Raw genomic sequence first — 24,213 nt, 5'->3', positions numbered from 1 at the left:
CCATCACGTGATGGGGATGCTGCACTCCTGCCCTCCTTTCCTGTCACTTCTAATGTCCTCTTGCCCCGATGCTGACTCTGCATTCACCTCAGACTCCACCACCTGCAATCTCCCCACTCTTTCCATAGAATTTTTCTTTTTACAGAAACTTGTTTCGTTACCATAGTGCTGCAGCTCTTGTCAGGGCCTGATTTGAAACCATCCAGCTTGACTAAGTAGTTACTAATCTGTTTGGTTTCCATTTAAACTTCCCTTTCCCCCCACCATGTGCTCATTACTGTGGTTTATATTCAGCTTCTGATGATAGCTAACCACTTTTGTGAAGCCTCGAGCATAATAGGTATTAAAAGCTCAAGCCTTCTGATGCATCTGCTATCTGTTTTCCCTCCCCGCTAATTAGCGGGTCTACAATCTCCTTTGTTTTGCTCCTAATGTATTTGTGAAATATTGTCTGGCTGCCCTTTGTTTCTCTCGCTGGTTGCATCTCATATTGTGCTCTGGCTTTCCGGCTGCGGTTCCCACATCACACACGCCCTGTTCTCTTACCCTTGCCTTCAGCAGCCTGCCCTCATTTCCCCTCTGCATGTCATTTTATCCTGACAGCTTAAAACTCAGCGTGGGTTTTGCTTCCCATAGAATCACTAGCTGGGCCAAAGCTTGAGGACAAGCTCTCAAGCACTGGAGACTAGGAATATTTGGCTCTATGGTATCTAGTGCTAAGAACAAAATCTAAACTGTTCTAGCATGTTCAGGAAAGTTGACCTGCCCCCGGCCCAGCAAGCGTCACAGTCTGGGTATTCTACCATATTCAGTGGTGGTCCTTGTTGACTTCAGTGAAAGTTGGACAAGGCGTCGGGTGTGAAAGGGGCTTTTACATTTGTTTTTCTTGCCCTTTCTAACTTCTATGAAAAATAGTAGGAATTTCAGGTTTCCCTTTAGGTTTTTAAACAAATGCTTAGCAAGTTGGGGACAGTCCAATGTTGTCATGCCATTTTTAAAATGTGAAGTGGGCTCCGATCTTTGGTAGTCCATTGACTGGCCTGCTTCACTGGACCATTTCAAAGACCCGATTATGAAGTGGAAGACAGAACAATGAAGTCAGTAACTGGGGTACAGATTTCCTCAGCTGGTTATGAGAAGGGCCCTCTCCTGCTCAGCCTTCTTGCTGCGCTAACCAGCCAGAGGTTCTGGGCTCGTCTACACTGAAGGAGTCCTTACTTCCTTTGCTCTGTAGAGACCACCTCAAACACTCTGGAGTTTCCAGGGCAGCAGAGAGCCTCAGCCCCTTACCCATCTCATGTGTGCCTCTTGAACTGAGTGTTTAATTTTGCAGGCTTCATTGTAAGCACGATTGAAAGCAACCCAACTGGGTCCAACTCACTAGTCTCATTTGTCTTGGAAGACTGGTCTTGGGGTCCAGCCCAGCTCAGCATCTGGGAGGTAGTTTTCACCAATGGAAAAACCTGAAATTGCTCACCTGTGAGAGGCTTTCTTGAGGAGAACAGGACCTGACAGGAACACTGCAGACATTCTTTAATTTGCAGCACTTGGCTTTCATGGGACACATCTGTCAGGATTATTTTTCTTTTCTTTTTCTACCACTAAGAAGCCAAATTAGGTGTTGGCTTGTGAGGTTCCCAAGCTTCTGTCATGTGATGCTCAATGGCAATGATACACACACATCTTACAGACCAGAACAAAGACTGTCAAAAGTAATGGTGGGAGTCATGACATTTACTAAAATTCCAATTCATTCACTCATGGTCTGAATTCTTTTCTTTATTTAGCCTAATATTAGGCTGTCTTAATTTTATGGAATATTTTTCAAAGTATTCATATATCTCTATTGTAATAGGACTTCTTGACCCTTTAAAGGACAGTTGTTTTCAGAGATCAGAAGAGACTCTGCTTCATAAGCGCATAAAACCTGCCCCCCAGATAGCTACACAACTTCCCCAACTTCTATTCTGGCACTTTAGCCAATTCTGTGTTGCTAAATTCTGTTCCTAGTTTTCTACTTGGCCTGCCTCCCCCAAATCCATGCCAGCCTGCCCGTAGGTCGGTACTCATATGAAGCCTCAGATCCTCCTACTCTATGTTATTTTATTTCTTGATGGACTTCCTGGAATTTGGCTAATTTTTCTCATAATGTGACACTTAGTCATCCCTTTCCTGACTCTTTTTGGACTGAACTCGCAAATTTTTGTCCACTTGGAAAGCTCTGTTGGGTTCACCTCAGGTGCTTGGCTGCCAGCAAGGTGCTACCTCCCCCACGTGGAGAAACTGATTTTCTTTGATGGTTAGCCTCTCAGCCAACCTGTCCTCTTCCGTACCTTTGGAGCTTGGATCACCAATAGGGTGATGCTGAAAAGCGGCTTCTTTCTTTCAAGTAAGGCACTGTCTCTCTCTTACCATTTTGTGGCATGCTCTGTTCTGACGTCCACCAGATAAACGTTCCTGCCAACCCTGGGTGTAAACATTCAGCTTCTTCTAGATTCTGTGCATCAACACTTAGTATTGACTGAAGAATTTTACTGAGTCTTGGTTAATACTTTGTAGCTCAAAATAAGGAGAGAATTCCTAGTGTTGTAGTGTTTGGAATTATCAAATCGTTATTCTAAAAGAGCCCGTAAAGATTCTCCAGTACAGTCCGCTCTCAGTATTCATGAGGAGACCAGGACCCAAAGAGGTTAAGTAACTTCTCCGAGGTGATAGGGCGGCAGACCCCAAAAGTGGAAACACACTGCCCTGCTTTCTACTGTATTTTCCCTTTATCGTAGCTTCAGTCAGACACACATAAAGCACAGGCATGTCTGTGAGAGTCCCGGGCTGAAGAAGGCCCAGTACTTGTCTCAGGGCCATTTCTCCATGTAATTCTGGGCTCAGTGAAGAATCACTTTCTCCCAGTGGCTCACCGTGGTTTCAATTCCATTAGAGAGAAAGGTGAAGCATCATTTTGGGGGTGATGGTAGAAGATGGGCTGGGTGCTACCACTGAGGGACAACCTGGTGTATTAGGGACTTAAAGGGGATGCCAGGTGTGCTGTGGTGACCAGATTGCTGGGTGGGTTTCAAGGAGATGGTGGATAGTTATGACCCGGTTTGTTGTCTTTTCGATGGCAATGAAATACGGTAGTGCTGGCAAGGTTGCTGTATTTACACAAGAAACTGGCACATCCCAGGTGTGGGCAGCTGGGAAGCTGGTAAGGGAAATGCTGTTTCATAAAAGATTTTCTAGCACATTAACCGCGTAATTCCTCAGCAGGATCGTGAGCTCTGGGCACAGGGCGGACCTCTCCCACGTAATTGCCATAGTGGGGTTGCTTTTGGAAAAGCCTCAAAGCTCTTGTTGGGAGCTGTGGCAACATTTCAGCCCCCAGTGAGACCACACTCTCATCACTACTGTCTTCACCTATCTTTTCAATGCTGCCAATCCAAATTGCTCCCTAAAACTGGGCAAATTGCAGGAGACAATCTGACAATACCACATGCGGATGCCTTCAATGCCCTTGACTAAGGAACCCAGGCTTCAGATGTCAAACACGGGCTCAGAGTGTCAGCCTGAACTCCAGGAGAGGGTCACATGTCAAAACAGCGCACTTCTGAGTATACAAGCGGAGCTGGCCGGGGTCAGGATGGAGAAGGCTTGACAGCCTTTCCATTTTTTCTTACTAGACTCTCCTTCCCTCCTTTATGCCCAGAATTCTCCTCCCAGGAAGGCAAAAAGGAGTAAACTGGCTAAAAGTGTGGGCTCGAGGGTCAGATCACCCACGTTTGGATGGAAGCTGCCTCCACCTCTCACTCCTTCAGGCCAGGTACTTCCCACTCAGCCTGGGAGGCTGGTATCTAAGTGTCATTGTCCTCACGCTGTACCAAAATTCAGTCACTGAATTAAGAATACTCCCAGTCATGCCTACCTGTGACCACAGTGATGGCGAGGCTTGGATGAGACCAAAGGCGCAGCGGTAACTCTCAGTAGCTGTTAGATATAATGCAATTGGTCCTTGTTTCATGGGAAAACATGAATTAATGCACATCTTAACTGACTCACAACTGTGTTCATGAATTTCTCCCAAGAGCTTAGCATTAAACAATGAATAAGGGTGATGCATAAGGATCAAGTGTTCTCTCCAAAGGTGGAAATGTTGGCAGCGCAGTAGATAAGCAAAGAGGAAAACACAGTCTTCTAAACCTAGGTTTATTTGATCTTGGTGAATGAAGCTCCTAGTCTAAGAGAGATGTTTCTGAGACTGAGAAGGATGTGGCAGAATGAGGGATTTATCCAGGACCAGGAGGGGATGGTCCCCTTCCCAGTTTCAGAGGAGACAGGGGACTGAAAGCATCCTCAGCAGAGGTGAATTTCTTGTTTTTCTAAATGCTGCTGAGTGTTTATTTTCTGCCATCTTCTTTCTCCAGATCTATGGCCATAATTTACACTGGACCCCTGAGGGTAATTAAGCCAGCAATTCCTTTGCCAGTGAAGTGAGGAAAGCCAGCTCTCAATAAATTCTGAATTCTACCATGGATGTTGCAGAAACAGGACTAAAAAGAGCTGCAGTTTATCTATGCTGCCGAAGTGACTATAATTTGCTGCTACCCTCACCCATACCACACAGCAATCAGTGTACAGAAGTAGAGAATTTTAAGATGATGAATGTTTTATTTCTTAAAATAAACAGTAGCGATGTAGAAACACATTTATGTATTTTTCATTTATTTTATTTTTTTTGTATGGTGAAAGTCTACTAGAGACTTCCTTGGTGTCAAAATCCTTCTGTGCACTTGTCAAAAATATCAGGATGCCAAGCTACTATGGAATTCAGATTTAAATAATAGACTCTTCAGAAAGATTCCATGAAATTTCTGATTGTTTTGTTTGCACTGAAGGAGCAATGCCTATTCCTTACACACGGCCGGGTGTTTCAAGGGTGTCAGCGGTAAGAGTCATGCGTTCCAAAAGTTAGTACTAGACTAAAATGTGGGGATTTGTTTTAAAGCTAACGTTCTACCCATCTAGCAAATTCCAGTCCCTGAATTAGTTTCCTTGTTTAGAGTGGCTTTCCCAGTCTGAAATCCATGTGCATCCACTCACCATGTTTCTAGCCCTCCCCCAGATCCTCATGAAAGTTGGTTTTTTATGACTATCTCTTATCAAATCTAAGCTCCATGGATGTTAACATGCACTGATGTTTCATTTACCACCAAATAAGAAAAAGCACTGCCCATTACACTGTACTGCACTACACATTGTTAAGCTGTCTACCCATCTGAGAGAGAAAAGAACTGTAACCTTAGGATCAGTGAAACACGACATTTCCACTTTTCGGAGGAGAAATGGGTCAAGCGACTGATCAGGGTTTACACAGCTACTAAGCGGCAAAAACAGGAGAAACAGGAGACTCCAGGCTCCCGTTTCTGACTCCAGAAATCTTTCCAACCTTGCTTGTCCAGCACTGTGACCTTGAGTCATCACGGATTCTCCCTGTGCTCCCCCTTTCCTTCTTTGTTTCAAGTGAAGTTAACAGTGATAACAGTGTGGTGTGAGGCACAGTGGGATACTGGGCTAAAAAGCAATCTTTGAAGTCAAACGATCCTCTTTGCTCCCTTCAAGGTCACCTGATTTCTCTTTTTTCCAGATTGAATGATGTTCATTTCCCCCTAATTATTAAATATAAATGTTCAAATACTATGTATCAGTGCTTGAAAATTTGAGAGCAGTAGGAGAGATTTCAGCTCAAATAAGGGACCTTTCATCAAAGCAATTAAGATAATAAAGTATGTGACTCCAGTTGAGGATTTGGGGAGATGTCCTTCTATGGACATGGCTGGGTTTAGTACATATCATAATTGTGTGATTTTTGTGAGTCTACCCAGAGGATCTGTGCCAGCTTCCTTAACACATGAAATCAATCGTGAGAACTCAGCTCAATGTTTCTAAAACGTAATCAGACGCTATTACAGAAGGCAGCATCCCTGCCCAAAGCTCCGAGGGTACTTCACGTGTGCAGCTCCCTCTGTCCTCAGCAGTTCTTGCCATACCTGGTCGTGGGTTTATTTTTTGTATTTTCAAATCTTTCAAGTTAAAATGCTACAGGCAAAGCATTTGGTCCTTGCTGCTCTTAGACATTCACATTGAGACAGGAGGGAAGGGGGCAGGGCACAACCATTGAAGGAGTGACACAGAGATTGAGGACACGACAAACTGATTAGAACCAAGATGGGGGAAGATTTGACTTCCAGTAGACCTTGAACCTCATGGCACACCCATAGGCCCTATGACAGTTCCTTGGCTGGTCATAAAATGTCCAAAAGTGGGCGAGGGCCCAACTCCTGGAAACCCTGCTCCTCCCCCAGTGTAGCTGGAATTATTTTCCTGCTCTTAGCATATGAAATTCCAGCCTATAAAAACTAACAACCATGCACCTCGTGGTCACTCTCTCTCTTGCCTTCTGAGACAGCCCTCTATGGAGTGTGTATCTACTTTTATTTTAAACTAAACACCCCCACATGTCATGGCCTCTCTCCCTTTCGTCCAAATTGAGATGGCCTGCATTCTGCTACTGAATGTGTAAGTCCTAAGCTGCTCTCCCTTCTGAGTGGGACAGCCCACACTGTCTATGGAGTGTGCATCTCCCTGAATGAGCTTTCTTTCACTTTATTATGCCTCGCTCTTGAATTCTTTCCTGCACCAGACAAAGAACCTATTCTCCAACCACAAAACTTGTATGTGTAAGTCCTTGTAAGTGAACATGAATTAGCTGTGCCTTGCCAGGCATCCGGAGGCTATCCTGATCTTGTTGTTGAGGAAGTGGAGGATACAATTCATTTTCGGGCAATAATTTGGATCATGGTGACACAATGTCAGTTTCAGAATTAGCATTCACGTCTTTGATCCATTACTTCTCTGTTTAAGCCACACAATCATCTCTGACTATTTGTTTACTTTGGAAAGGGACCTAAAAATTATCTCTTTTGCCTTCACGGCTCCCCGGACCCTCTGATGACTCCTAGCCACACCAGCTACTGTCCTCACACTGCAGTGAATCCTCAAGTTCTTCCCACTCTCTCCCCAGGTTCCTCTTAGGCTGGAACTCTCTGCTGAGGCTTAAGGCACCTCCTTTAGGAAGTTTCCTGGGCCTCGAAGTTTCCAGAACTTGACCATCCTCTCTTCCTTGTGCTGTTGCTTCATGTGTTGATTTTCTTTAAGTTCCGAGAAGCAGGGACCCTGTCTTTCATTTTTCTTTATCCTCTACCTCCCTTAGATGATGCTCAACATTCAGATGCCCCTCAGTAACTATTGATTCATAACAGGAGGCGTATTTGATCTAGCTGAACACCACTGATCAGCAGGTCAGCTGTGTCTTTGACCAATCAATTGAAAACCAATTCCATGAATGGTTCTTCCTACAGCGACAGTCCAGGGCCCTTTATCCCTGTTACTGTCTCCCTTCCCACTCTTCCAAACTGAGTTTTACCACCTCTCATTCCAGAATACTTGAACTCAAGAACTTTATATTTGCCTGCCTTCCCTGAGGATCTAGTGATAACATCATCTAAACCCCTCAGGGGTTCTGTGTACTTGACACAGAGTATGAATGAGGCTGTCAGGATGGAAGCCATCAGGAGTGGATGGCTTTGGGGTGTTTGAGTAGGTGATGGAAAGTGGGAGATTTGCTGGCAAGAGGAAGAATCTAGGCTTTGTTTGTTTAGGGAAGGAATCTAGGTTTTGCTTACCTATGTTAATTTTGCACCTTCTTTGGAGCAATTTAGAAGGTGCCAGGATCTCCAGCAAAGTAGAATCTGAGTGTTTGTATTTCCAAAAGTTAAAAATCTTTAAAGAAACTAAATGCTTGATGATTTCAATTTCTGACACATCTTTTGATTCTATCACCTTGGCCATTTTACGGATATTGGAACTTTCTGTTCTGTGTGGGGATTTCTGCTAAAACAATCTTGAAACCGTAGGATAAACTGAGGTTTCCAGTTTACTTTCATTTTTTGTGCTCCATGGTTTTTTCCTCTCCCACTTTATATTAAATGAAGGAGGAGGATTTCACTTAACTGGATGAAAGTAATTATTCTTATGGACTGGCAGACTTCATCTTCCCTCTTAAAAAAAGCTTTGAAACAGAAAGTAGTAGAGGGAAATCTTTTGACTCTCATGAGTTGACTGTATCAGGATGAAGGAAGTGCTGCTCTTTGGACAAATCAGGGCTAGAACTACTGACAGGTCTAGGACTAGCTGTGAGGATGCCTTGGCTGTGACATCTGACACCCTTGGATGACTAGAGTCGGTAGGGTGATATCATTTCTTAGGTGTGTCATCACAATAAAAAAAAGTGACAAAAATCTCCAGTGCCCTGTGAACCGTTAAGATACATAGAATTTGGTCCATTATTAAGGCTTAACTTGAATCTTTTAATGGACACTGATTATTATTATTGAGCCACACACAGAAAGAACAGTAAATGAAAGAGCTGGTGTCTTGGATGACCTCATGAATCTCCAGAAATCAACCACCTTCACGCCTGTTTTATTGTGTCAGATCAATCATTAAACTGCTGGGCTTCAGCTTTAGACAACAGGCAGCTTCACATAAAGGAGCAAGTGAAAGTCATCAGAAGATTCTTTCTTTTAAGCCTGGGGTGGAGGCCAGAGTGTTGACTTGACCACCCGCTAAGTCTAATAGCTGGTCTTTCTATCTTCTGCTGCCAAAGGAAATTCAAAAAAGGAACTAGAGGGATGATGGTGGTTTAACAGGAGGGTAGGAACTAGCACACAGCAGAAATCAGAATGTCTTTAATTGGTCCTCTTAGAGTTCTCAGTGGTGCCTACACTGGACTTCTCAGAAGAATGAAGTCTCGTGTTAGATGTGCACTGGCAGCAGAATTGTTTTCTCTTGTCATGGTGTGGGACTGTTGACACTTGGGGCCATGCACTCCATATCCTGTCACCACAGATGTTGTCACCAGAAGCACAAATATTTACCAAGTTCCGACCATAGGAAGAAAGATTGGAGAAGAAGCGTGCTGTTCGATCACAGAAACTTCCTAAATTGCTTGTTTTATTTAGACCCTGAAGCAATCAGCTTGTTAGTAGATAAACAATTGAATAACCAGAAGGAAAAACGATGGTAGCTTTGCCAGATTCTCATGGTCCTTCAGGAATATACCCATTTCGATATTTGTTGATTGATTGAGGTTATGGTAATTCAATTCAGTATCCACATACTAAAGGCCCAACCCTTACAATCTCTTGTTGGCTCTATAAAAACTAGTCAGGAGAGAAAGACATGGTTCTCGCTTTCCAAAATCTTTCAATCTGAAAAGAGAAACCATGAGTGTAAAGCATTAGCCGCAAAAAAGAAAGAACATCAAGCCCTTCTTGCTCTTACTGTGCGCTGCAGACAGCTCTAAGTGGCTTACTTACATTTATTTACTTAATTGTTCTTACAACGGCCCTTGAAGTAGGTGCTGTTACTATTCATTTTTGTAGATAAGGGAATGGAGACACAGATAGGTTGAAATACCTTATCCATGGTCTCCTTGTGAGGCTGGTGTCCCAGCTTGGGAGAGTGGCTCCAGGCCTGTGTTTGTTGCCGCTACACACATCACCCCCTGGACAACAAGCCCCAGGCTACAGGGGGCTTTACATTCTGAGTTTATTGACTTTATTATCAGACTCTATTCTTGTTTTTACTTTTCTCCTTTACAATCTGTTCCCCAAACAGCAGAGTGGTAAGTTTTTAGAAACGCAAACCAGATCGTGCAACACAACATGCTGGTTTGAAGCCTTGCTTTGTCTCCTCTCAAGCAGAATCCAATCCACACTCACTGAGGCTGCCACCTCTCTGAGCAACTCTAGCCCATCCTGTTCCGTCTGCCTCTCCGCTAAGAGCTGCTGCTTTTTGACTCACGCTCAGTCTCTCTTCAAGCCTTGTGCGTCTGCTACTGTCTCAATCCAGAATCTCCGTGATGGCTCCCTGCTCAGATCTCTGCTCAGATATCGCCTCCCTTGACATAACCCACAGCGGTCATCCCATGCCTGGCCCTCTGCATTCCCTTCTTGCTGTATTTTCTTGATGACACATCGTTTAAGATTTATGACAATGTATTATTTATGGATTTGTTTACTGTCTCTCACTGCTATTAGAATATGAAACCCCATGGGGGAGGGATCACATCCTTTTTGTTCACTGTGGCAACCCCAGTGACAAGAACACAGCCTATCGTACCAGTGCTGATAAGTATTTGGTAAATGAATGAATAAATGAACCAATGGGTGAAATATCACCTTGGGGAAGATAAACGTTTTGTCAATCTAAAATTAAATGCAATTAAGATTTTGGTATTTTCTGTCTCTCTGCCCTCATTCTCATGTTGTTCAGCACCATCTCGAGACAACACAACCTAAAAGAAACACTGCTAAGAGCTTCATTCACTAGAGAGAGAGTTGTAGAAGGGGCTAGAAGCCACTGGCTTCCTGAATCAAGTATTAAAGGATGACTTTCCATCAGTGACAATGTCTCATTTTCATTTATAGTAACAGCACTTTGAGTTTTGTGAAGAGCATGTAAATATCATGAGGACATGTACATCCAAAGGGACCATCACTAAAACCATGCATCAACCAAGAAAGAGCTAATAGATTAATATTAAAAGCAATTATGGTTCAGATAAGTATAATTTTTTTTCCAGAAAAGGGGAAAAACATCTAGGAGTATCATGCATGGGTAAGGGCAGGCAGGTTCAAAAGCCGTTTTCTCCCTTGGTCAGTAGAAATGCCCACGCAGATGCTAGATTTTTTGTGGAACTAGCACAAATCAAGTTCATTGGCAACAATCATGCAAGGTCCCTTCCACCTACTAACTCACCAGTGTGCGTGCTGATGGGGAACCTGAGAAAGATACCTAATTCTTTGAGTCCTCTAGGAATGTGTTCTTAAGATAGCACAGAGACTTTCTGCAGTGGGACAGCAGTGGGCAGTGTCCCACTTTTCTGAGACTGCACCAAAGCTGAAACAGTGGCTTGGAAGGACATATGGTTAATCTTAAAGGAAGGCTGCCTAAGCATGGCAGGGCAGTCTCAGGGATTCTTTTCTAGTGAAGGCTTTCCTTGGGAGCAGGCTGGCGAGTAGTCTGTAGTAGAATCTCAACAGCAGACATGATGGAAATCAGAAGGTTAACTCAAAAAGACCAGGGGATATCCGGTCCTTTCTACCTCAACACAACCACTCCCGAATTCTTTCAGTACCTGAAGTTATCTATGACAGGGAAATCAAACATGTAGGCACAAACAGTAGAAAATAAATTTAAACAGAGCCTCTAATTTTTCAGTGTGTCTGATTCTGAGAAACTACATATTTTTCAGTTGACAGAATGTTCCAGGCTTACCCAGCCATACAGACACGTTAGGATTCAAGACATTTGATTGTTATTATTTCATTCACTGGAAATCTTCTTCCTTCCCTTTAAGAAATCTGGATGGAGGAAGTATTGACAATATAAACAATTAGACCCCAACACAACCAATATCCCTAGCTGACATTCCTCCCTGTGAAATGCGGGGGCATCTCCCCAAATAATTCCTAATTGGAACCATGGTTCAGATAAATCCGACAGCACATTAAAGCTGGCTTGGGCAGTGTGAGAGCGCACTGAGGCTTTCCGATCAAGGTTGTTTGGCTTAAGGATTTGGGGAAGCAAAGGGAAGCAGCTGCACTGAGGATTTTCTGCAATTAGGTTCATGCAGATTCTGGAAGTTGCTTATTAGGGCTGTCACTTTCAATCCATCTGGTATTTTCCTGTTCAAGTAGTATTGCGAGTTGCTCAGTGGGGTCAGAGGTTTTCCTTTTGCCTGCTAGACAGCACTGCACAACCATCAAGGCTTATCGGCTGGAGGCAGGATGCACAATTTGGCTGCCGATTGCAAAGCACATGAATTTTTGATTTGTCTGAGGGAGACAGCACAGACACCTCCTAGGAGTTCCCGTTTGGACCAGTTCAAGACTTAGGCAGTGTTTCCAAGTTGTTCTGGGCTTATTTATTTTTATTTTATTTTTTTGTTTTTGCAAGTATTCTCTCCCCTGGCACCTTACGTAACACATAAAACCAAAGGTAAATGCCATGGCAAGCTAGTTATTTCCATTTTATGTCCCCACCTGCCTAATACTGATTTGGAAAATGATAGCCTGCATTAAGTAGTAACCCTGGAAAAGGGCTTGATTCCTTCAAACTTCTGCTAAATTTAAGGGCTCTCAATAATGAAGCTCATATCTGATCTCTTAGAACGTTCTAATTTTTAGCACTCTTCTCTCTTTCTCCCCGAAGTGCTATTTCACACTGTCAGCCTTCAGTTGGATGGAGGAAAACTGAATTCCAAGACAGTCAGAGAAATTCTGCATCAATATGGCACATCCTTCCCTTCCCACAACTTCCTCTCTTTTTCACCCAGATCCCCCAGTTTGCCACACATTTTCAATGCAATCTGCTATATGGGATTATGCAAAGGATTCCGTACCCTCTGGATTATCCAGTTATGAGAACTTTCAATTCCCAGGCCTAAATCTCTAGTATGTTTGGCCTCTTCTGCATTTGTATCTGATCTCTTAGGACTTTGAGAGCTATCTTTTCCCATTAGGCACAGAGTGGACCTGGGCCAGAGTTGACTGGGTTTTTTCCCAGCTTGTTTTATTTCTGTTATCTCATTTATACTCAGAGTCTACCTTCACCAAAAGATGATAACCATAGGAAACCTGGTTTCTTATAAGATATACTGAAATGGGTTGCTGCAGGGACAAGGATTGATTTAAGAAGATGAAGTGGCTGCTTATTCTCTTTCATCTTGGCAATTGTGAAGCAAGTTCTGCAGGACGTACATCTGGCCTGTCCCTTTTGCCAATGCTTCCATGCTCTCCTTCCCAGTAGGGGTGGGGGTGCAGGAAGGATGGGAAGGCAGGGAAAGTGACTCCTCTGCTGAGCACGGGGCTGCGTGGAGGGAAAACACAAAACAAAGCAGGTAAACCTGTGAAACTGGTGGTGGTGTCAGAGAAAAGTTGGTGGATATTTTGCTTCTCAAAATTGTGGGTTCCCTAAAGGATTTCTGGATGTTAGTATGAGATCTGCTTAGATGCTCCTATTTATGTTTCTGACTTAGAGTGTAACAGAATCAGGAAATAACTACAGCTAGGTTACTGAAACAAGAAAAAGACAAAAAAGAAAAGAGCTCGTTTTAAGGTAATGTGGAAGTCCTTGAAGCTTGAGGCAGGAGCAGCTGGAGTCAGGAAGAGAATTCCTTCTGGCCAAGTCTATGAACTGAAAAACCAAACCTCCAAAAGCCTCCATCAGCCAGTCTACAAAGCACACCCCTTGTCTGTCCACTATGGGACATGGCTTTAATCAACACAGGACTTGGGTGGTGTAGCGGAAAGTAATGTACTATGTCTGTATTTTTCTCCAGAGCTCAGGATTAGAACTTAAGGCTAAATTTCTTCAAGTTCTAGAGCCTCCTCTCTTCCTAATGGAAACTGGGATGAGATAGGAATGAGTGGGTGACTGTGATGACTGTCTCTGGAACTAACACTTCCCCAAGTGATTTCTGGTTGCCTTTTAGGTATTATTTGAAAAGCATCAAATATTAGGCTTTTAAGGACCCTCACTCATTGCAAAATCAGTTGGCTATAGAGATTCAGGATGATTTTGAATTATTTATTATCACACACACACATGCACACACGCACACACACGCACACCTGACATGAACATCCTGAGGATTTGGTAAGAGCTGAGTGAAAAGCATAAGATCACAGGACTCAAAGGCAAAGAACTGATGACTTCCTACCAGGACAGACAACCTGATGACTTCCTACCAGGACAGACAACCTTCTTCTGTATTTTGCTGTTGCAAGAGGTATAACAATTGACTCATAAATAAAATGTTAAAAAAAAAAATATATATATATATATAAGCCAATACTGACTTCTGCTTCTAGGTAGACAGAGTAGGTATACATATTTTTATTCCTTCTGCTGGAATCCCTGGGCATTACATATAAAACAAGCATAAGAAGACCCTAATAGAATAACTAGACAGAAAAACAGCAAGGGTATAGAAAAACCAACAACTCTGTCCATCAACAGGACCTGACAGACATTTACAGAACATTCCACTCAACACAGCAAAATGCAAATTCTTCTCATGTACCCATGGAACATATATCAATACAACCCGTATCTTGTGAATAATATAAATCTCAATAAATTCAAAATAATAAAAATTATACAGTGGGTTCTCCAATCACAAGGCAGTCAAACTACAATCAATTTCAGAAAGATAACAAGAAAATATCTAAACACAGTGAAGTTAAACAGCCCACTTCTACATAACACATAGGTCATAAGGAAGTCTCACAAGAAATAAGAAAACATACTAAGTTAAATGATGATTAATATACAAAACATCAAGTATGTGGGATATGGCTAAAGGAATGCTGAGAGGGAAATTTATCACACTAAATGTATATATTAGTAAAGAAGAAAAGTCTCAAATCAATAATCTAACTTTTCATGTCAATTGTATGGAAGTAGCAGAGCAAAATAAAACAAAAGCAAGCAGAAGGAAGTAAGAAGGCTAAGAGCATAACACATTGAAATTAGAAATAAAAATAATAAAACTATAAAAAACCAATAAAACTGACACATATCTAGCAAGACTGACAAAGAAAGAAAAGGTGTATTCAATTTACCAACATCAGGAACGAAACAGAGGATATAAGTACAGACCCTGCAGACATCAAAGGACAACGGAGAGCCTACGAATGACTTTACATTCATATGCTTGATAATTTAGGTGAAATGGACCTCCTCCTCAAAAAACACAAACTACCATAATTCACCCACATGACACGGTTTGAATAGCCTTATAACTATTAGGGAAATGAACTCATAACTTTAAAACACTCAAAAGAGAAATCTCCAGGTCCAAGTGGTTTCGCTGGAGAATTTGCAACCCTGATATCAAAACCAAACATGTAAAAAAGAATTATCGCCAATTCTACACAGTCTCTTCCAAAAAACAGAATAAGAGGGAACACTTCCCAATGCTATTCACGAAGCTAGGATTACCACAGTACCAAAATCAAAGACAGCTCATAAAAAGAAAATTACAAACCAACATCACTCATGAATAGAGACAAAAATCCTTAATAAAGTATAAGCAAGTAGAATTCAGCAATATATTTTAAAAAACTATACACAAAGATCCAAGTTGATTTTATTCTAGGAATGCAAACCTGGTTCAATATTTGAAAACCAGTTTAAATAATCCATCATATAAACAGGCAAAAGGGGAAAAATAAAATGATAATACCAACTGATACAGAAAAAGCATTTGTCAACTGTTTGTGATAAGAACTCTGGGAAAAACAGGAATATGTAGAGGATAAGTTCCTTACTTGACAAAGAACATTACAAAAAACAGCAAACATCACACAGCAATGGAGCTCAAACTGTTTTCTCTTAATCAACCCCAAGAGATCTGGACCAGCTTCACCACTGTTAGCCCATCTGCAGCTTTTGGCTGGGACCACCCACCTCCTTATGTATGACTCTCTCCATCCCTGATGTCATGAAGGCTACGCTCCCCTCGTTCTCTTAATATGGGGCTGCAAATGGTCAGGTCATTATCTGCATTGTGATAGGTCATTGGCATTTCAAACTTAATAGCTCTATAAATTAGCTGCTGATAATACCACACACTTGCTCCTCGTCCCCTCCACATCTGGTCTGTGAACAAATCCTGTTTGTTTCTCTTCCATATATATCTAGAATTGGAGCACTTCTCACCACCACCATTCTCACCACCCTCACGCATGCCACCCCTTGCCTGGATTATTGCAATAGTGAAATTACTGACACAGTAATTACAAAAGTAACTGTAAGGCAGGGCAAGTCTCTGCTCAAGCCCTTCCAACAGCTTCCTGTCTTGCTTAGAGTAAAAGCCCTTCCTTCCAATGGCTTGTACCATTGGCTCCTCCCATCTGTATTCTATCGTCCTTCACTTTGATGAATCCACACTACACAGGCCTCTCTACTCCTCCAGATCATGCCAAGCAGACTCTTTCTTCAGGACCTCCTACTTGCCAATGGCTCCCTTTGTCTGAGATGCTCTTTAACAGAGAGGACCACAGCTGACTTCCTTATTCCGTCAGGCCTCCGCAGGTTACCTGAGATCTTCCCCTACACTGTGTAGAAGCTGAAAGCCCTCATCCCTGACACCTCCTCTCTCCCGTTTCTGTTCATTCTTCATTTGGAACACTTTCCACTATTTTCCATAGGATATATTTGACTCAACAATCTTATTTCGTGTCTTTCTCCTCAATTAGGCTGCAAATTCAATGGGCAGATGTTTTTGTTTTTTCATTGTCTTATTTTAGCACCCAGACTAGTGCCTGGCACACAGGAGACTTGCAGTAAATATTTTTGTATGAATTGCATAAATGATTTTTTTCTCCATCCCTGTGTCTTTCCCTCTCTGTCTCTCTGTCCCTCAGTTGTCTTTTCTCTGTTCTTAGCTTTTCTTTGTTTCTCCCCTGCATACATGTGTGTCCCAAGTGTCTCCTTGGTGCTCTCATCTTTTCTTTGTTGCTTTCCTTTTACTGATCCTTTCATCTAGCATTTCCCTTCCCTTCACCATTGACTCCCACCTCCAATGCACAATCACCCTTTCTCCCTTCTTGCACTTATCACAGCCCTTTAACTGTGGTTAGGGGTGTTACACACTCCAGACCCTGCATGACACGTGGAACAAGGGTACAGACAGCATCCACACAGAGACCATTAGAGTATAGTTTATCATAAAGACCTTTAATGTCTATCTTGGGTTAAAGGAGTAAGTGTCCGTGTCCTCTTTCCTTCTGTCTGGTAACCTTCTTAGAGGCAAGAACCATACATTATGCTTGCTTGTATTCATCCATCCTTCCTTCCATCTATCATCCACATATACACTCACCAGCAGATATTTGTGGAGTACCCACTATGGTCCAGGTCCTGTGCTAGGGCTCTAGGAATGTGAAAGTTAGGTCAAAACACAGATGGCATTCATTCCAACAGCAAGAACTTGTAGGGTTTCAAGTTATGATGATCAGGGATGTAACTAAGAAGAGACCGATGAGGAGACAACTACGGTATTATAAGCAGGAAATGAAGGTAGCTTCTAAAAGAGGGGTGAAATGATGGAAATGAGTAGACAGATGCGAGAGAGCGCCAATAAAATGCTTACATAGATAGCCTTTCATTGTGGTACTGTTAGCAGTAGATAACTATTTCCTCTGCCAGAAACTTTGATTTTTTTTAAAGGAAAGGGAGAAAGCAGAAGGTGTTCAGTGAGAAATTCTGTTCATCTGTGGACTATGCTGTCTGCTCAAGAACAGGGAACATGCATTAAATATGGATGATTTTCAAGGCACCATTGAGGTCCTCAACAGGCAAAATCTACTTTAGTCATCTTGAGTTCTATACTAGTTCTTAGTTTAGGGGCTATTTTTAGATTCAGAGTGGAAAGGTAATTTTTCCTTCAATATACCACACAGTAAGGCCACAGATCTGTTAATTAACATGGCCAATGGCCATCTAACGTTCCAGGCATAACGTAAACTTTGATTTTTTTTTTACTCTTATTTGCAAAGGGATACACCTTTGAATGGGGGCAAGGTGGACTTTAAATGCAACCCTTGACTGCTTGTAGATTAATATTAACTTAGAATAAATCAAGTAGATAGTATCCTAGTCCATCCAGCTTGATTTTCTCTATCTTTGTTCACTTAATTTATTGTTCAGTTAGGACTGTGGTAATGTATAGATTCATGTTAATGTTTACCTGGGCTGTCAAAAGTCTAGAGTTTATTCACCTTATGCTTTATGGCATTTAGACTTGTGACATATAGAAAATAAATCTTCGAGAACGTGGATGGTGCCTTTTACATATTTTATCTATCCCGCCCTCCTCTCCCCAAGGTCAGGTATAGAGCTGAACACCTAATAGGTGCCCTACAGATCCTCGTTGACTGGCTGAGTGTTTATGAGAACACCTTTACTATAGATTTATCATGGTAAGAAGCCTGACATGTGTATAAAATAATGGACCGAAGAAAGAGATGTCACATTTCCCAATCATATATCTATTGCTTTCTTTTTATGTTAAATACATCTATTAAATTTCCTGTATATCAATCTCCCATTTGTAAGAGGGGTTATTGGAAAGTGGTCCCGACATTAACAGAATTTGGACCATCTTGTGGTATCTCAAAATGCCCATTTCTTTAACTGAAAACAGTCAAAGACATTGAGTTACCCACTGCCAATATTTTACTGATTAGTAATAAAATCTACCAAAACAAAATGTCCAGATGTTGTTAGGAGTAGAAGTGCTTGCACCAACGCAATGCAACTTTAAGGGAAAACATTTTTTTTTTTTATTTAAATTTTTATTGAAGTATAGTTGCTTTACAATGTTAGTTTCAGGTGTACAGCAAATCAAATCAGATCAGTTATATATATACATACATCTGTATTTTTTTCTTTTCAGATTCTTTTCCATTATATGTTATTATAAGAAACTAAATATAGTTCCCTGTGCTATACAGTAGGTCCTTGTTGTTTATCTATTTTATATATAGTAATGTGTATCTGTTAATCCCAAACTCCCAATTTATCCCTCCCCACCCTTTCCCCTTTGGTCACCGTAGTTTGTTTTCTATGTCTGTGGGTTAATTTTTGGTTCATACATAAAATTTGTATCATTTTTTTACTCCACATATAAGTGATATCTTTGTGTGACTTGCTTCACTTAACATGACAATCTCTACGTTCATCCATGCTGTTGCAAATGGCATTATTTCATTCTTTTTTTTATAGCTGAGTAATATTCCATTTTATATCTATCTATTATCTGTCTGTCTGTCTGTCTATCTATCTATCTATCTATCTCACATCTTCATTATCCAGTCGTCTGTCGATGAACATTTAGGTTGCTTCCATGTCTTAGCTATTGTAAATAGTGCTGCTATGACAGCACACATGCACATTGGGATGCATGTGTCTTTTTGAATTAGAGTTTTCTCTGGATATATGCCCAGAAGTGGAATTGCTGGATCAAATGGTAAGTCCATTTTTAGGTTTTTAAGAAACTTCCATACTGTCTCCCATAGTGGCTGCACCAAGTTACATGCCCACCAATAGTGTCAGAGGGGTCCTTTTTGTCCACAGTCTCTCCAGCATTTATTATTTGTAGACTTTTTAGTGATGCCCTTTCTGACTGGTGTGAGGTGATACCTCATTGTAGTTTGTTTTGCATAAAGGGAAATATTTAAATCCCAATATTTTAAAATCCTGCTCCATTTATCTTATAACAGCTACTTGAAAAAAAATCAACTCTTTATTCTGAAGGAAAAATGGTAAACTGTACATATAGTGATTCTTACAGAACAGTCTACATGGTACAGGACCAAAATTCATTCACAAAATTCAGTGTTCATGAAGCATCAACTCTGTTCCAGGTAAACACTGCTCTGCTTCTGAGACATCCAACCTCTCTTGGGGGAGATACTAGCATAAACCTCTCGAGTTTTATGGTAATAATGCTGTAGGGCCCAAGAGAACAAAGAATATTGGATCTTCAAGGAGACAGCAATACTTTCTGCTTTGAATTTTCAGGGGAAGTTCAAAGGTAGGTTAGCAAAGCGGCACCTTCTAGGCAGAAGAAACATTGTGAGCAAGGCTTGGATGAAAGGGGGCACAGAGTAACCAATGGATATTAAGGAATTTGGGCTTTACGCTAAAGGCAATGAGGTTTAGTTTATTTCTTTGTGGTAAAATATACATAACATACCAACGGTTACCATTTTAACCATCTTTAAGTGCACAGTTTGGTGGCGTTAAGTACATTATATTGTTGGGCAACCATCCACTGCCATCCATCTCCAGACCTTTTTATCTTGCAAAACAGAGATTCTGCATCTGTTGAACAGTAACTCCCCACTCCTCCCTTCCTCTGACCCCTGGCATCCAACATTGTACTTTGTCTCTTTGATTTTGACTACACTAGTTTCCCCATATAAATGGAATCATAACACAATGTCTTCAAGATTCATCCATGCTGTAGCATGTTTCATGGTTTCTTTTCTTTTAAGAGTAACTAATACTCCACTGCATGCATATACCCTATTTTGTTTATCCATTCTTCAATCGATGGACACTTGGGTTGCTTCCACCTTTTGGCCCTTGTGAGTAATACTGCCATAAACTTGGGAGTACAGGTATCTCTTCAAGATAGTGTTTTCATTTCCTTTGATAGATATTCAAAAGTGGAATTGCTGGATGATATGGTAATTCTATGTTTAATTTTTTGAGGAACCACCATCCTGTTTTCCACAGCAGCTGCACCATTTTATATGCCCAAATGAGGTTTGATTTTTAAAAGGGTTTTAAGCGAGTGAAGGACTGATGAGTATGGTTTAGAGAGCTCCCTGCCTGCCTGCTGTGTGGAGAATGGAGGAGAGGCAGCAAGGCTGGAGTCAGGCTGTCATGTGAACAGCTCAGAGATGAGGAGGAGGAGGCTGACCCTGTGTGGATAAGGATGGATGATAACTTGCAGAGCTTTTTAGAGAAGCACAATCAAGTGCTTAATGATAATGGCATCACCGATAACCAGTCCCTGCCATGGGGGGAAATTGAGGAAAGAATAAATCCTCAGTTATGAAATGAGTTACCTGGATAGGGTGGAGAATAAAATAGCACAAGAAGTAAGAGGAGAGAGGAGATAAGAAATGGAGGGAGCTGAGAAAAGAAGGGAGATGTCTGGGCAATCCAAGGAAATGGGAAAAGAGAACTGAAGAATCTGATCTTATGACTATGTTTATGAAAAGATGATCATATGGGCTTATACGCAACTGAAAAATGTTTTTACTGTATTAAGATGTACTTGAGAAGCGGCAAACAAAGCAAGAGACAAAAGAGGTAAAAATCATGGACCTAGAGATGATCATAATAAGTGAAGTCAGACAGAGAAAGACAAATATCATCTGACATCACTTTTATGTGGAATCTTAAAAAATGAAGCAAATGAACTTATTTACAAAACAGAAACAGACTCACAGACATAGAAAACAAAGTTATAATTACCAAAGGGGAAAGTTGGGGGGGTATAAATTAGGAATTTGAGATTTACAGATATAAACTACTATATATAAAATAGATGAACAACAAAGTCCTACTGATAGCACAGGGAGCTATATTCAATGGCTTGTAATAACCTACAATGGAAAGAGAATCTGAGGGGAAATAGACACATATATATATATATATCTGAGTCACTGTGCTATTCACCAGAAACTAGCATTGTAAATCAACTATACTTCAATAAAATAAGTAAAAAAGTAAAAAAAAAAAGTATAAATGGTTTTCAAATATGAATGAGATAATTCTAGGATGACCTAGCATGTTCAATCACTTTTATCACGGTGGCTTAACTGGATGGCCTAGGTCACCAACAGGAAGGTCACACTAGTTTTGTGTGTGAATATAAAACACACTTTAGTTTTAGAGATGAAAGAGAGGAATTCACATTTCAAAAGAATTTACAAATACTCCATCAGGGATGTGAGAAAATCACTATAAGCAGTTGGAGGCAATGGACTTCTGAAAGTTCAGCTGAGAAAATCCTAAAATTAGGAATAAGGTCCAGTTGCTACCCTGATGCAGGGAAACACAGGGCTGTCAGCTCATGTTTTTAAGAGTGATTAGAATGAAGATTATCTTCCTGAATATACTGAAGAGGAAAAGCCAAAGAGCACCAAATGAATTCAAAACTATTTCCAGTGCAGACGCTGCTGGAAACCTCATTTAGTCATATTTCAGAATGGATATGCTATGCAAACAAGTATAATTTCTGTGCAAGACAATTCTGCATTTATTGGCTGTGTCTGGATGGGATTTTTGAAACACACTGAATAAAATATATTGAATAGATTTTAATGTTAGTGAAAGGGGCTGGATTGAAGTACCTAGACGCATTTGTGTGCTCCGCTGGGGAAGCCTCGTTGTCAAGCGAGATTCTGTAATCTTGACCTTGGGAGATAAACTGCCTCAGCGAAGGAACAATCAAGTGATTTTCTAGCTGTTATGAGATTTAAGTTTTCTTTAACCTGTCCCCCTACAGACATTTAAATAGTATTGATTTTCTTACAATAGTCACCAGGGAGCAAATAATGACTAATTTTGTGAAAACTTCATACCATCTGCCCAACTATGGCTGGACTTTTATGTGACCTTCTCATTTTCAGTTTGAGAGGTCATCTTTTGGAGGTGAAATATCTCGGGGTCTAAGACTCTGCCATTTAAATCGAAGTGTATCTTCACTCCCGTGTAGGCTTTATAAATTCTCTCGGGCAAGTTGTGTCAATTTTTTTCTTTTGTTTTCAGTGTGATGACTAACCTATTCACAGGATTCAGAGATGGGAAAAGAATGACCATTCTCAGCCAGATTCATAACCTACGCTCGTATTCCCTGGCCTGTCCCTTTCATGTAATGCTTTTTTCTTACATTAATGTGTGTATATATGTGCATATGTGTGTGTGTGTGTGAATCATTTTCAAGTTACTGTGGACGTGCTCCCTTCCTGGACAGACAAGAATATAGGCTCTAATTTCTGGATTGATGTGGATGGCACTTTCCCTTCTTTTCTTTTTCTCTTTCTTTCTCTTTCTTTCTTTTTTTGTTTTTAGGGGGGAGGTAATTAGATTTATTTTGATGGAAGTACTGAGGATTGAACCCAGGACCTTGTGCATGCTAAGCACACATTCTACCACTGAGCTATACCCTTCCCCACTCCTTTCTTTAAAAATACTTTATCCTCTACAAAATTATCAAAGACAGGTATGATTCCATGGTAAATCCCCATTAGTGTGTTTGGCTGAATACAATCCAGAAAAGTAACAATTGTTAAATCTTCTGGTGCAGATCAGGTCATTTTCCAGAGAAACGCTGACTAGAATAAATGGCAAATGTCATGTGATAAAGGATTAACATGATTCCTGCTTATGACAATTTTGCAAGGCATAAAACCAAAATTTCCAACTATAGTTCCCCACTCCCCACTACCTTTTTATGATAAGATGGTTTCCAGGTTAGGCAAAATTGACCTTCTCTGACAGCTGGTAATTAGGCAAGCCAAAAAACTCATCTTACCCACGTCTTCGAATCAAATGGACATCAGCCTAAGAAATGATGAACAATTTTTTAAAATTCAAATGTTTTAACAGTTTTTGATTTTTTATATGTCAGGAGTGATTATCCCCAATGACAGGCCAGAGAATTTTACTGGAAGAATAATCAAGTGTGATTTTTTGGGTAACTAATAAAGGTTTTTGAAAGATGTTAGGCCATAAAACACTCTTGACTCCTCCCAGGCATCTAAATCTTGGTACCAAATAGTTACAGAAATGAATGTTCCTTCTAAATCATAAATAATGCGATATCCTATATATATATATCTATATGTACTATAAATACACACACACACACACACACACACACACATACCTGCTACACTTTCCCTCCAAGTCTGTGATATACTCATGTAGATTAATTTTTAAATAAGAAAAATGGATGAAAAAAAGAGTTGTTTTGCTAAAATTACAGAACTCATGAGGTTATTTAGTTGAAATGGTTAACTGCTCCTGAAATCTTGCCATTGTGCTGACTTCCTCCACATTTTGTTTTTAAGGACAAGCCATAGAAAACATGTTAGCACAAATCATTCTCAAAGAATTCATGGGCCATTTGATGACAACATTTCTTCAGAATATTAAAACCCAAAGCATTACCAAAAAATTGGCAGAAAGTTTTGGTGTCTCGAGCTTACATGATAATCCTTAACTACAGTTGTTATTTTTACTTGACTGGCTAATATAAAAAATCAAAATGTAATGAAACTAAGGGCATGTCTAATATATGCTATAAACTTATTGAATTACATGAATATTTGGGGGACCATCACTGAAATGACTAAATAATGTGAATTAAAAAATAAGTGAAGAAACAAAAATATAATATGATTGGATGCTATTAAAGCAATAAATGCTAGACTGAGTTGACACTGAAAAATGTGTCTAAGTTTTAAATGACCAGTGGTGAGGATTTTCAGGACACTACACAGTACA

This window comes from Vicugna pacos, chromosome 35 (genome assembly GCF_048564905.1).
Source record: "Vicugna pacos chromosome 35, VicPac4, whole genome shotgun sequence".
In the NCBI taxonomy this organism is placed as follows: domain Eukaryota; kingdom Metazoa; phylum Chordata; class Mammalia; order Artiodactyla; family Camelidae; genus Vicugna; species Vicugna pacos.
This window is presented reverse-complemented; position numbering follows the sequence as displayed.